Source organism: Coregonus clupeaformis, chromosome 1 (assembly GCF_020615455.1).
Source record: "Coregonus clupeaformis isolate EN_2021a chromosome 1, ASM2061545v1, whole genome shotgun sequence".
NCBI lineage: Eukaryota > Metazoa > Chordata > Actinopteri > Salmoniformes > Salmonidae > Coregonus > Coregonus clupeaformis.
The window spans coordinates 81,606,341-81,619,521 of NC_059192.1; the positions used below are offsets into that span (position 1 = coordinate 81,606,341).

General features: G+C 42.5%; 1 protein-coding gene across 2 annotated transcripts in view; it reads left to right on the plus strand.

Annotated features, from left to right (window-relative positions):
- Nucleotides 1–4,410: 4,410 nt before the first annotated feature.
- Nucleotides 4,411–13,181, plus strand: part of LOC121575089 (collagen alpha-1(XXI) chain) — a 117,210-nt gene continuing 108,439 nt past the window's right edge. For both annotated transcript variants that reach the window (XM_041887930.2, XM_041887939.2), the window contains exon 1: nt 4,411–4,617. The gene's annotated coding sequence lies outside the window, so the exon portion shown is untranslated. The remainder of the gene's footprint in view (nt 4,618–13,181) is intronic.

Consider the following 13,181-nt stretch of genomic DNA (forward strand, 5'->3'; position numbering starts at 1 on the left):
GACCTACAGGAAACGTATGATCTCTGTAATTGCAAACAAAGGTATCTGTACCAAATATTAAGTTCTGCTTTTCTGATATATCAAATACTCATGTCATGCAATAAAATGCAAATGAATTACTTAAAAATCATACAATGTGATTTTCTGGATTTTTGTTTTAGGTTCCGTCTCTCACAGTTGAAGTGTACCTATGATAAAAATTACAGACCTCTACATGCTTTGTAAGTAGGAAAACCTGCAAAATCGGGCAGCGTATCAAATACTTATTCTCCCCACTGTATATACTTTTATATATACAATTGCCTTCGGAAATTATTCAGATCCCTTGACTTTTTCCACATTTCGTTGCGTTACAGCGTTATTCTAAAATGGATTATGGACAAAAAAATAAATATCTTTAGCAATCTACACACAATACCCCATAATGACAAAGCGAAAACAGGTTTCTAGAAATGTTTTGCTAATTTATTAAACATAAAAAACAGAAAGACCCTTTGCTATTAGACACAAAATTGAGCTCAGGTGCATCCTGTTTTGATTGATCATCCTTGAGATGTTTCTACAACTTGATTGGTGTCCACCTATGGTAAATTCAATTGATTGGACATGATTTCGAAAGGCACACAACTGTCTATATAAGGTCCCACAGTTGACAGCGCATGTCAGAGCAAAAACCAAGCCATGAGGTTTAAGGAATTGTCCATAGAGCTCCGAGACACAAATGTGTCGAGGCAGATATCTGGGGAAGGGTACCAAAACATTTCTGCAGAATTGAATGTCCCCAAGAACACAGTGGCCTCCATCATTCTTAAATGGAAGAAGTTTGGAAACACCAAGACTCTTCCAAATATGAAGTTCTGCTTTTCTGATGTATCAAATACTTATGTCATGCAATAAAATGCAAATTAATTACTTAAAAATCATACAATGTGATTTTCTGGATTTTTGATAAAAATTACAGACCTCTACATGCTTTGTAAGTAGGAAAACCTGCAAAATCGGCAGTGTATCAAATACTTGTTCTCCCCACTGTATGTGGCTAACCGCACAAGTGATCATGTTAATTGCTGTTTATTGCATGGAATTATAAACCATTACTACTCCACCGATGCACCGTGCCAATAGCAAGAGGCTGGTTTGTTATGGTGAGGTTCAAAGTGAGGGTAGTGAAATAAAGGTTTAAAGAGAGGGACATGCTTTATTTCATCTTCAGTTAACCGTGAAGAACCGTCGGAATGGGCTCACATTACTAACAAGCCAACAAAACAAAATGTACCTGTGTTATTTTACAATGACTCCAACATGTCTGAGCCTGGATTATGTGGGCAAAAGAGAAAAATAATATTATCTTATTGATGTCATTAATTATATTAAGATGGAAAAGTGGTCATTGCAAGAGGGATAGGGTATTCTCTACAGTTTGGGTACCAGCCCTTCCATCCCAAGTATACTACAGACTATGTAAGAAGAGTAGGGGAGATTCTCAATTGAGCAAAATTCCTCCTCCCTTCCGTGACCCGGAAACTGAAAAGTGGTTGCCATATGTAGGAGAGTATCAATTTGGCCCGCGCTGAAATCAGTGACATCATGACGTTTCAAGACATCAGCGTCTCAAGCCACTGAATCAGCCACTGGCGGCCATTCGACTATGCGGTAGACAGTCGCTTCACGAGATCAGTGTTTGTCAGACATGAGAGGATTCACGAAAACGTACATGTCAGCTGTTTTGCTCTATGACGCCCACAAGCTTCACAAGACTCAGGAAGTAAAAATGAACAGAAGTGAATAGGGGGTAGAATGTGTCAAAACTCAAGGGGTTAAATATAGGTCTACATTTGTTAAAAAGTTGTCTTATATCTCTCAGATATAGGACAGGCACTTCAAAACATATTTCATTTTGATTTATTTTTGGACTATCTGTTTTTCCATGTATGAATGTATTATTCAATGCGTTTCTATGGGCTAATAGCAGTAAAGCCAAGGGGGTTCTAAAATTCTAAATCAAATAGCTAAATGATCCATGGTATGACCATCTTAAAACAATTCCATATGTTAGCTTAGTAGATATCGCCCTCTAAAGGTTTAGACTCGAGTGTTTTAAGGCTAAGTTCATTGTTAGAACATTTGAGCCTTAAGATGCTTTTGGGAAATCGGGCCCAGAACACTCCCGTTGAGGAGCCTTCATTTCACATTTCGATAGCTAGAGCGACAGGACTCCCAGGGATTTTCTAGTTTTCCAGGTGTTACTGTTTAAAAGTCATCCATCATGGCAGTGTAAACCACAGATTAACCATTTGTCCAGCGTGGAACTCAGTTGCCAGAAGATTGTCAACAGGTGGGCCCTGTACCACAAGGGTGCGCCGAGACACATGGTATCACAGGTCTGATTCAGGAAGTATCTGCTGCTTGACTTCAGAACAGGAACATGTCTAATGGATTTTGCAAAGAAACTCTCTGTGCTGCATTGGAGTGCTCTGAGCAGCTGGAAGATGGTTGTATGTTGTTTCAAGCAATTTAATGATGGGTTTATGTTTGATGAGTATAACATCAAAACTTGCTACACTTGCTTATGGTGCTTGTGAGTTTCCAGTGTTTTCCTTTAGGATGAGGGTGATGATGCCTTCGTTATGGAGGTGATGGAGGTATCTCATGTGGAGAAACAGAATCCTGTTCTACACGTCTCTCATCCACATGTCTATTCGATCAGAGCATATCCAAGAGGGATATACAGCTGCAAATCTGAGGTGCACCATTCCAGCCTGACATTTACTGTCAGGAGAATTTCAATTGACATGTCATCATCTGCCAGTACATGTAAGCTAATATTGACGCTCCAAAGTGTTGGGAGGAAATGATCGACTGTCTCAATGGTTTCCTGTTCATTAGACAAAGCAATTAAACAGTTTCATTGGGGCCCTTGAAGTTGTGAAGTCTTAAAAATTTAGCATTTCTGGTCAAGTTTGGGAAGGCACCTTCGATCTTCACGTTGTCATTTTAGTCACTTATAGTATACAGCCCAGACTACGTTGTTATGTTGAGAACATACTAGAAATTCACTAGTACACTACAATGGCGTCATCATTTGTGATTTATTTTCTGACCCATCAGCTGGTGACCTTTCCATGTGAAACACCAATAAATATTCTGTTGGATTATGTATTTAGGGCTATGTGCTTTTCATAGACCACTCTCATGAGTTAACTGAATGTTCCAGGGCACCACTCAATTTCCTGTCGACTTGACAACTAAATAAAGGTATGCTAGATACTTTCTGTAAAATTCCATCATCAACATTTCAACAAAACAGTCATGTTTCTGATATTATTTATCTCTCTATGAGCAAGCTGTCTTCATGGGGTTATGTTAGACATTTATCTTTCATAGATGCCCCCCTATCACGGCACAATCATGTCAAAACAGTAAGCAGTATTTTATTACATCAGCTTTTTAACTATTTAGCTAATAGGTAACAGTGTGTATCAATAGCGTAAACACCTTTTTTCCTCGAAGAGATGCTGATCATGCTTGATTCCATATATTCTCCTACAGCATCTGGACAGCATTTCATGTGCAGTTTATCTTAGTTATTACACCGAGTCTTTGGTTCCCTTAGTAGGTCAGGTTGGGAAGTGATCTTGATGTGTACAATATGTGTGTTTTTAGTCTCATTAGAGTTACATTCTGCAGGCCTAACATTGTGTCTACTGGGCCGCCCTGAGAGTATTACAGCCTGTATGCTGAAACTGCCACTGTTAATCATTGTAATACTTAGGTGCAGAAAGCCAAAATGGAGTCTCATTAGTTGGTGCAGGCCAGGATGCTGCAGAGTTAGGAAACTCAAACAGATATGATAAAACTGACGTCTACAACAACATTCTCAACTGATATCAGATTTGGCTGGACATTTTTGATGAATTTCAGCTGTAAGGGTACTAGGAACGGTACCATTTCACAGTCATTTTTTGCACCTTGTTCATTGCTCACTTGTAGAAGATGATCTCCTGCTGTCCACCTTGGTAAGTCCCTTCCGTTAGCACATAATGGGGAGATGACAATGGAAATATGGAGATATGGAGGCCCATAGGAAATTAGGGTACAAAGCAACGGAAAGGAACGAATGCAGCCTTATGTATAACCCACCCTGGTTCCCGGAACCCTCCAGACTCCATGTTTCTACCCTCACCCATCGTACACAATCCAAACCCTCAGCGGCTTGGAAGCATGCTGTCCTTGTTACTACTATTTTCCCCTGGCACTGACAGAAAGGGGCTGTCTCTCAATATTTCTTATCTGCCTCTCTTTTAGGATAATCGAGAGTGGCTGTTGGCCAGTTAAAAAGTCGGAGAGGACAGAGAGAGAGGGGAGGAACAAAAGAGAGAGACGGAGAGAGAGAGGGGAGAGAGGCAAAGAGAGAGAGAGAGCTAGAGAGAGAGATGGAAAGTGGATGGAGAGGGCAGGCTTTCACTCATAGGAGGAACATTTGGTGCAGTGCTGAAACTTCTTCCCCAAACCCAGCTTCTTCTTCTGCCTAGAGCTCACCAAGGCTATGGCCACAGGGCACCTATGAGAAGGTGACCGCAGACACTGACAAGAGGACTCTGTCTCCACTAACCTCCGGTAAAATAAAATGTTGGGCGGGGTGGCGGGGGGTTGCTTTTGCCATTTTGTGAAAACTACATTTTGTATACTTGTTGAATTTGGGTCTGCAAGGGCCTTTGATGACAAAAAGTGTATCTACGGTATGCTAAAGTGGGTTTCACGTTGAAATTATTAAATCAATTGTTTATTGTTTGAAAATGGTTTATTATTAAATTGCTTAATGCATTGTAAGGCAAGTAACACCTGTTGGAGTACCTTATTGCATCCTATTTGGATATAGGATGAGTATGGACTTTCAGTACAATTTCAAATAATTTTCGTTGACATGCAATTTGTTTTGGTGTGTTGTAGCTTTCGCTGAAGCTTTGTGCTTTATCAATGTCTCAATAGATGTGATAATCTACTAGTGTGTAGATTCCTATGATCTAAGCTGCTGCAGTGGCAGACAGCAGGTAGCAAACTGAAGACATTAAGAGTAGTTATCAGTCCCTTGTTTGTGCTACTGTCATATGCAAAGAATTAATGGAATTATTTAACTGAACTTTGCTGGGAGCTCGACTGAACTTTGCTGGGCCCTCGACTGAGTCTCCTTGTAAACCGAAAAAAAAAGTGTTGGGAAAAAAATCCATAGAGATACCAAGACCTGGGGCTTGCATTAATTATTTTCTGCAGTTGTGACATACGTATATGAAACAAAAGCTAGGCAATCCCAAAAGTAAACCCGTGGCCTGTAGCTCATCCTAAAATAGGAACATGTTGGACGGTGAAATACCCCTCCCAGGCTCCAAGTGGTTCAGTCCACTGTGATGATATGGGTTCATGGTTTTCATTACTTTATTTGATTTCAAGGGAGAGCTGATATAATGTTTTGGCTTTTCCCTCGTTCCCTGAGGAACTTGGCAGTAATACATTTCCACCTTATTTTGGAAAAGTTGTAGTACATACGGAACAGCAGTTGTTGATTTTCGGATGGAATAACTTTTTATTGCATTAATTTAAGCAATTAAGTTTAAAATGCAAAGGTTGACATATTAAAGACAGTCATTTAAGACTGCAGGTGTACAGTGTCTTTGGAAAGTATTCAGACCCCTTGACTTTTTCCACATTTTGTTAGGTTACAGCCTTATTCTAAAATTGATTAAATTGTTGTTTTCCCACCTCTTCAATCTACACACAATACCCCATAATGACAACGCAAAAACAGGTTTTTAGAAATGTTTGCTAATTTATTAAAAATAAATAACTGAAATATAAAATTTACATAAGTATTCAGACCCTTTACTCAGTACTTTGTTGAAGCACCTTTTAGCAGTGATCACAGCCTCGAGTCTTCTTGGGTATGACACTACAAGCTTGGCACACCTTTATTTGGGGATTTTCTCCCATTCTTTTGTCATTAAGCAGATGCTCTTATCCAGAGCGACTTACAGGAGCAATTAGGGTTAAGTGCCTTGCTTAAGGGCACATCGACAGATTTTTCACCTAATCGGCTCAGGGATTAGAACCAGCGACCTTTCGGTTACTGGCACAACGCTCTTACCCACTAAGCTATTCTTCTCTGCAGATCCTCTCAAGCTCTGTCAGGTTGGATGGGGAGCGTCGCTGCACAGCTATTTTCAGGTCTCTCCAGAGATGTTAGATCGGGTTTAAGTCCGAGCTCTGGCTGGGCCACTCAAGGACATTCAGAGACTTGTCCCGAAGCCACTCCTGCGTTGTCTTGGCTGTGTGCTTAGGGTCGTTGTCCTGTTAGAAGGTGAACCTTCGCCCAAGTCTGAGGTCATGAGAACTCTGGAGCAGGGTTTCATCAAGGATCTCTCTGTACTTTGATCCGTTCATCTTTGCCTCGATCCTGACTAGTCTCCCAGTCCCTACCGCTGAAAAACATCTCCACAGCATGATACTGCCACCACCATGCTTCACCGTAGGGATGGTGCCAGGTTTCCTCCAGACGTGACGCTTGGCATTCAGGCCAAAGAGTTTAATCTTGTTTCTCATGGTCTGAGAGTCTTTAGGTGCCTTTTGGCAAACTCCAAGCGAGCTGTCATGTGCCTTTTACTGAGAGGTGTCTTCCGTCTGGTCACTCTACCATAAAGGCCTGATTGGTGGAGTGCTGCAGAGATGGTTGTCCTTCTGGAAGGTTCTCTTATCTCCACAGAGGAACTCTAGAGCTCTGTCAGAGTGACCATCGGGTTCTTGGTAACCTCCCTGACCAAGACCCTTCTCCCTCCATTGCTCAGTTTGGCTGGGTGGCCAGCTTTAGGAAGAGTCTTGGTGTTTCCAAACTTCTTCAATTTAAGAATGATGGAGGCCACTGTGTTCTTGGGGACATTCAATTCTGCAGAAATGTTTTGGTACCCTTCCCCAGATATCTGCCTCGACACATTTGTGTCTCGGAGCTCTATGGACAATTCCTTAAACCTCATGGCTTGGTTTTTGCTCTGACATGCGCTGTCAACTGTGGGACCTTATATAGACAGTTGTGTGCCTTTCGAAATCATGTCCAATCAATTGAATTTACCATAGGTGGACACCAATCAAGTTGTAGAAACATCTCAAGGATGATCAATCAAAACAGGATGCACCTGAGCTCAATTTTGTGTCTAATAGCAAAGGGTCTTTCTGTTTTTTATGTTTAATAAATTAGCAAAACATTTCTAGAAACCTGTTTTCGCTTTGTCATTATGGGGTATTGTGTGTAGATTGCTAAAAATATTATTTTTTTTGTCCATAATCCATTTTAGAATAACGCTGTAACGCAACGAAATGTGGAAAAAGTCAAGGGATCTGAATAATTTCCGAAGGCAATTGTATATATAAAAGTATATACAGTGGGGAGAACAAGTATTTGATACGCTGCCGATTTTGCAGGTTTTCCTACTTACAAAGCATGTAGAGGTCTGTAATTTTTATCATAGGTACACTTCAACTGTGAGAGACGGAACCTAAAACAAAAATCCAGAAAATCACATTGTATGATTTTTAAGTAATTAATTTGCATTTTATTGCATGACATAAGTATTTGATACATCAGAAAAGCAGAACTTAATATTTGGTACAGAAACCTTTGTTTGCAATTACAGAGATCATACGTTTCCTGTAGGTCTTGACCAGGTTTGCACACACTGCAGCAGGGATTTTGGCCCACTCCTCCATACAGACCTTCTCCAGATCCTTCAGGTTTCGGGGCTGTCGCTGGGCAATACGGACTTTCAGCTCCATACAGACCTTCTCCAGATCCTTCAGGTTTCGGGGCTGTCGCTGGGCAATACGGACTTTCAGCTCCCTCCAAAGATTTTCTATTGGGTTCAGGTCTGGAGACTGGCTAGGCCACTCCAGGACCTTGAGATGCTTCTTACGGAGCCACTCCTTCGTTGCCCTGGCTGTGTGTTTCGGGTCGTTGTCATGCTGGAAGACCCAGCCACGACCCATCTTCAATGCTCTTACTGAGGGAAGGAGGTTGTTGGCCAAGATCTCGCGATACATGGCCCCATCCATCCTCCCCTCCATACGGTGCAGTCGTCCCTGTCCCCTTTGCAGAAAAGCATCCCCAAAGAATGATATTTCCACCTCCATGCTTCACGGTTGGGATGGTGTTCTTGGGGTTGTACTCATCCTTCTTCTTCCTCCAAACACGGCGAGTGGAGTTTAGACCAAAAGCTCTATTTTGGTCTCATCACTACCACATGACCTTCTCCCATTCCTCCTCTGGATCATCCAGATGGTCATTGGCAAACTTCAGATGGGCCTGGACATGCGCTGGCTTGAGCAGGGGGACCTTGCGTGCGCTGCAGGATTTTAATCCATGACGGCGTAATGTTACTAATGGTTTTCTTTGAGACTGTGGTCCCAGCTCTCTTCAGGTCATTGACCAGGTCCTGCCGTGTAGTTCTGGGCTGATCCCTCACCTTCCTCATGATCATTGATGCCCCACGAGGTGAGATCTTGCATGGAGCCCCAGACCGAGGGTGATTGACCGTCATCTTGAACTTCTTCCATTTTCTAATAACTGCTCACGCCAACAGTTGTTGCCTTCTCACTAAGCTGCTTGCCCTATTGTCCTGTAGCCCATCCCAGCCTTGTGCAGGTCTACAATTTTATCCCTGATGTCCTTACAGCTCTCTGGTCTTGGCCATTGTGGAGAGGTTGGAGTCTGTTTGATTGAGTGTGTGGACAGGTGTCTTTTATACAGGTAACGAGTTCAAACAGGTGCAGTTAATACAGGTAATGAGTGGAGAACAGGAGGGCTTCTTAAAGAAAAACTAACAGGTCTGTGAGAGACGAATTCTTACTGGTTGGTAGGTGATCAAATACTTATGTCATGCAATAAAATGCAAATTAATTACTTAAAAATCATACAATGTGACTTTCTGGATCTTTGTTTTAGATTCCGTCTCTCACAGTTGAAGTGTACCTATGATAAAAATTACAGACCTCTACATGCTTTGTAAGTAGGAAAACCTGCAAAATCGGCAGTGTATCAAATACTTGTTCTCCCCACTGTATATATATACAGTACCAGTCAAAAGTTTGGAAACACCTACTCATTCAAGGGTTTTCTTTATTTTTACTATTTTCTACATTTTAGAGTAATAGTGAAGACATCAAAACCATAAAATAACACATATGGAATCATCTAGTAACCAAAATTTTGTTAAACACATAAAAATCTATTTTATATTTTATATTTTTCAAAGTAGCCACCCTTTGCCTTGATGACTGCTTTGCACACTCTTGGCATTCTCTCAACCAGCTTCATGAGGTAGTCACCTGGAATACACTTAAATTAACAGGTGTGCCTTGTTAAAAGTTAATTTGTGGAATTTATTTCCTTCGTAATGCATTTGAGCCAATCAGTTGTGCTCTGACAAGGTAGGGGTAGTATACAGAAGATAGCCCTATTTGGTAAAAGACCAAGTCCATATTATGGCAAGAACAGCTCAAATAAGCAAAGAGAAACAACAATCCATCATTACTTTAAGACATGAAGGTCAGTCAATCCGGAAAATATTAAGAACTTTGAAAGTTTCTTCAAGTGCAGTTGCAAAAACCATCAAGCACTATGATGAAACTGGCTCTCATGAGTACCGCCACAGGAAAGGAAGACCCAGAGTTACCTCTGCTGCAGAGGATAAGTTCATTCAAGTTAACTGCACCTCAGATTGCAGCCCAAATAAATGCTTCACAGAGTTCAAGTAACAGACACATCTCAACATCAACTGTCCAGAGGAGACTGCGTGAATCAGGCCTTCATGGTCAAATTGCTGCAAAGAAAGGACACCAATAAGAAGAAGAGACCTGCTTGGGCCATGAAACATACGCAATGATCATTAGACGGGTGGAAATCTGTCCTTTGGTCTGATGAGTCCAAATTGGAGATTTTTGATTCCAACCGACGTGTCTTTGTGAGACGCAGAGTAGGTGAATGGATGATCTCTGCATGTGTGGTTCCCACTGTGCATGGAGGAGGAGGTGTGATGGTGTGGGAGTGCTTTGCTGGTGATACTGTCAGTGATTTATTTAGAATTCAAGGCACACTTAACCAGCATGGCTACCACAGCATTCTGCAGCCATACGCCATCCCATCTGGTTTGCGCTTAGTGGGACTATCATTTGTTTTTCAACAGGACAATGACCCAAAATACACCTCCAGGCTATGTAAGGGCTATTTGACCAAGGAGAGTGATGGAGTGCTGCATCAGATGACCTGGCCTCCACAATCACCCGACCTCAACCCAATTGAGATGGTTTGGGATGAGTTGGACCACAGAGTGAAGGAAAAGCAGCCAACAAGTGCTCAATATATGTGGGAACTCCTTCAAGACTGTTGGAAAAGCCTTCCTCATGAAGCTGGTTGAGAGAATGCCAAGAGTGCACAAAGATGTCATCAAAGCAAAGGGTGTCTACTTTGAAGAATCTAAAATATAAAATAGATGTTGATTTGTTTAACACTTTTTTGGTTACTACATGATTCCATATGTGTTATTTCATTTACATTTACATTTACGTCATTTAGCAGACGCTCTTATCCAGAGCGACTTACAAATAGGTGCATTCACCTTATAGCCAGTGGGATAACCACTTTACAATGTTTTTTTTGTTTGTTTTTTGTTTTTTGTTTGGGGGGTTGGAGTAAAGGAGTGGGGGGGTAGAAGGATTACTTTATCCTATCCCAGGTATTCCTTAAAGGGTGGGGTTTCAAATGTCTCCGGAAGGTGGTGAGTGACTCCGCTGTCCTGGCGTCGTGAGGGAGCTTGTTCCACCATTGGGGTGCCAGAGCAGCGAACAGTTTTGACTGGGCTGCGGGAACTATGCTTCCGCAGAGATAGGGGAGCCAGCAGGCCAGAGGTGGATGAACGCAGTGCCCTCGTTTTGGGTGTAGGGACTGATCAGAGCCTGAAGGTATGGAGGTGCCGTTCCCCTCACAGCTCCGTGGCAAGCACCATGGTCTTGTAGCAGATGCGAGCTTCAACTGGAAGCCAGTGGAGTGTGCGGAGGAGCGGGGTGGCGTGAGAGAACTTGGGAAGGTTGAACACCAGACGGGCTGCGGCATTCTGGATGAGTTGTAGGGTTTAATGGCACAGGCAGGGAGCCCAGCCAACAGCGAGTTGCAGTAATCCAGACGGGGAGATGACAAGTGCCTGGATTAGGACCTATGCCTTCCTGTGTAAGGCAGGGTCGTACTCTCCGAATGTTGTAGAGCATGAACCTACAGGATCGGGTCACCGCCTTGATGTTAGCGGAGAACGACAGGGTGTTGTCCAGGGTCACGCCAAGGCTCTTCGCACTCTGGGAGGAGGACACAACGGAGTTGTCAACCGTGATGGCGAGATCATGGAACGGGCAGTCCTTCCCGGGAGGAAGAGCAGCTCCGTCTTGCCGAGGTTCACCTTGAGGTGGTGATCCGTCATCCATACTGATATGTCTGCCAGACATGCAGAGATGCGATTCGCCACCTGGTTATCAGAAGGGGGAAAGGAGAAGATTGTTGTGTGTCGTCAGCGTAGCAATGATAGGAGAGGCCATGTGAGAGATATGACAGAGCCAAGTGACTTGGTGTATGGCGAGAATAGGAGAGGGCCTAGAACTGAGCCCTGGCGGACACCAGTGGTGAAAGCACGTGGTGCGGAGACAGCTTCTCGCCACGCCACTTGGTAGGAGCGACCGGTCAGGTAGGACGCAATCCAAGAGTGAGCCGCGCCGGAGATGCCCAGCTCAGAGAGGGTGGAGAGGAGGATCTGATGGTTCACAGTATCAAAGGCAGCAGACAGGTCTAGAAGGACAAGAGCAGAGGAGAGAGATTTAGCTTTAGCAGTGCGGAGAGCCTCTGTGACACAGAGAAGAGCAGTCTCAGTTGAATGACCAGTCTTAAAACCTGACTGGTTTGGATCAAGAAGGTCATTCTGAGAGAGATAGCAAGAGAGTTGGCTAAAGACGGCACGCTCAATAGTTTTGGAGAGAAAAGAAAGAAGGGATACTGGTCTGTAGTTGTTGACATCAGAGGGTTTTGATGTCTTCACTATCATTCTACAATGTAGAAAATAGTAAAAAAATTAAGAAAAACCTTGGAATGAGTAGGTGTGCCCAAACCTTTGACTGGTACTGTATATGCTGTATATTTAAAAAATATATATATATGGGACATTGGAAATTATATTGACAATTATATTGATGGAAGCTACAATCTGTCTGCAATATTAAAGCTGATCTACCCCCCAAGTAATTACAGTGCCTTGCAAAAGTATTCATCCCCCTTGGCATTTTTCCTATTTTGTTGCATTACAACCTGTAATTTAAATGGATTTTTGTTTGGATTTCATATAATGGACAAACACAAAATAGTCCAAATTGGTAAAGTGAAATAAAAAAAATTACTTGTTTAAAAGAATTACAAAATAAATAACGGAAAAGTGATGCGTGTATATTTATTCGTCCCCTTCGCTATGAAGCCCCTAAATAAGATCTGGTGCAACCAATTACCTTCAGAAGTCACATAATCAATCTAAGTGTCACATGATCTTTCACATGATCTCAGTATATATACACCTGTTCTGAAAGGCCCCAGAGTCTGCAACACCACTAAGCAAGGGGCACCACCAAGCAAGCGGTACCATGAAGACCAAGGAGCTCTCCAAACAGGTCAGGGACAATGTTGTGGAGAAGTACAGATCAGGGTTGGGTTATAAAAAAATATCTGAAACTTTGAACATCCCACGGAGCACCATTAAATCCATTATTAAAATTGGAAAGAATATGGCACCACAACAAACCTGCCAAGAGAGGGCCGCCCACCAAACTCACAGACCAGGCAAGGAGGGCATTAATCAGAGAGGCAATAAAGAGACCAAAGATAACCCTGAAGGAGCTGCAAAGCTCCACAGCGGAGATTGGAGTATCTGTCCATAGGACCACGTTAAGCTGTACACTCCACAAAGCTGGGCTTTACAGAAGAGTGGCCAGAAAAAAGCCATTGCTTACAGAAAAAAATAAGCAAACACGTTTGGTGTTCGCCAAAAGGCTTGTGGGAGACTCCCCAAACATATGGAAGAAGGTACTCTGGTCAGATGAGACTAAAATTTAGCTTT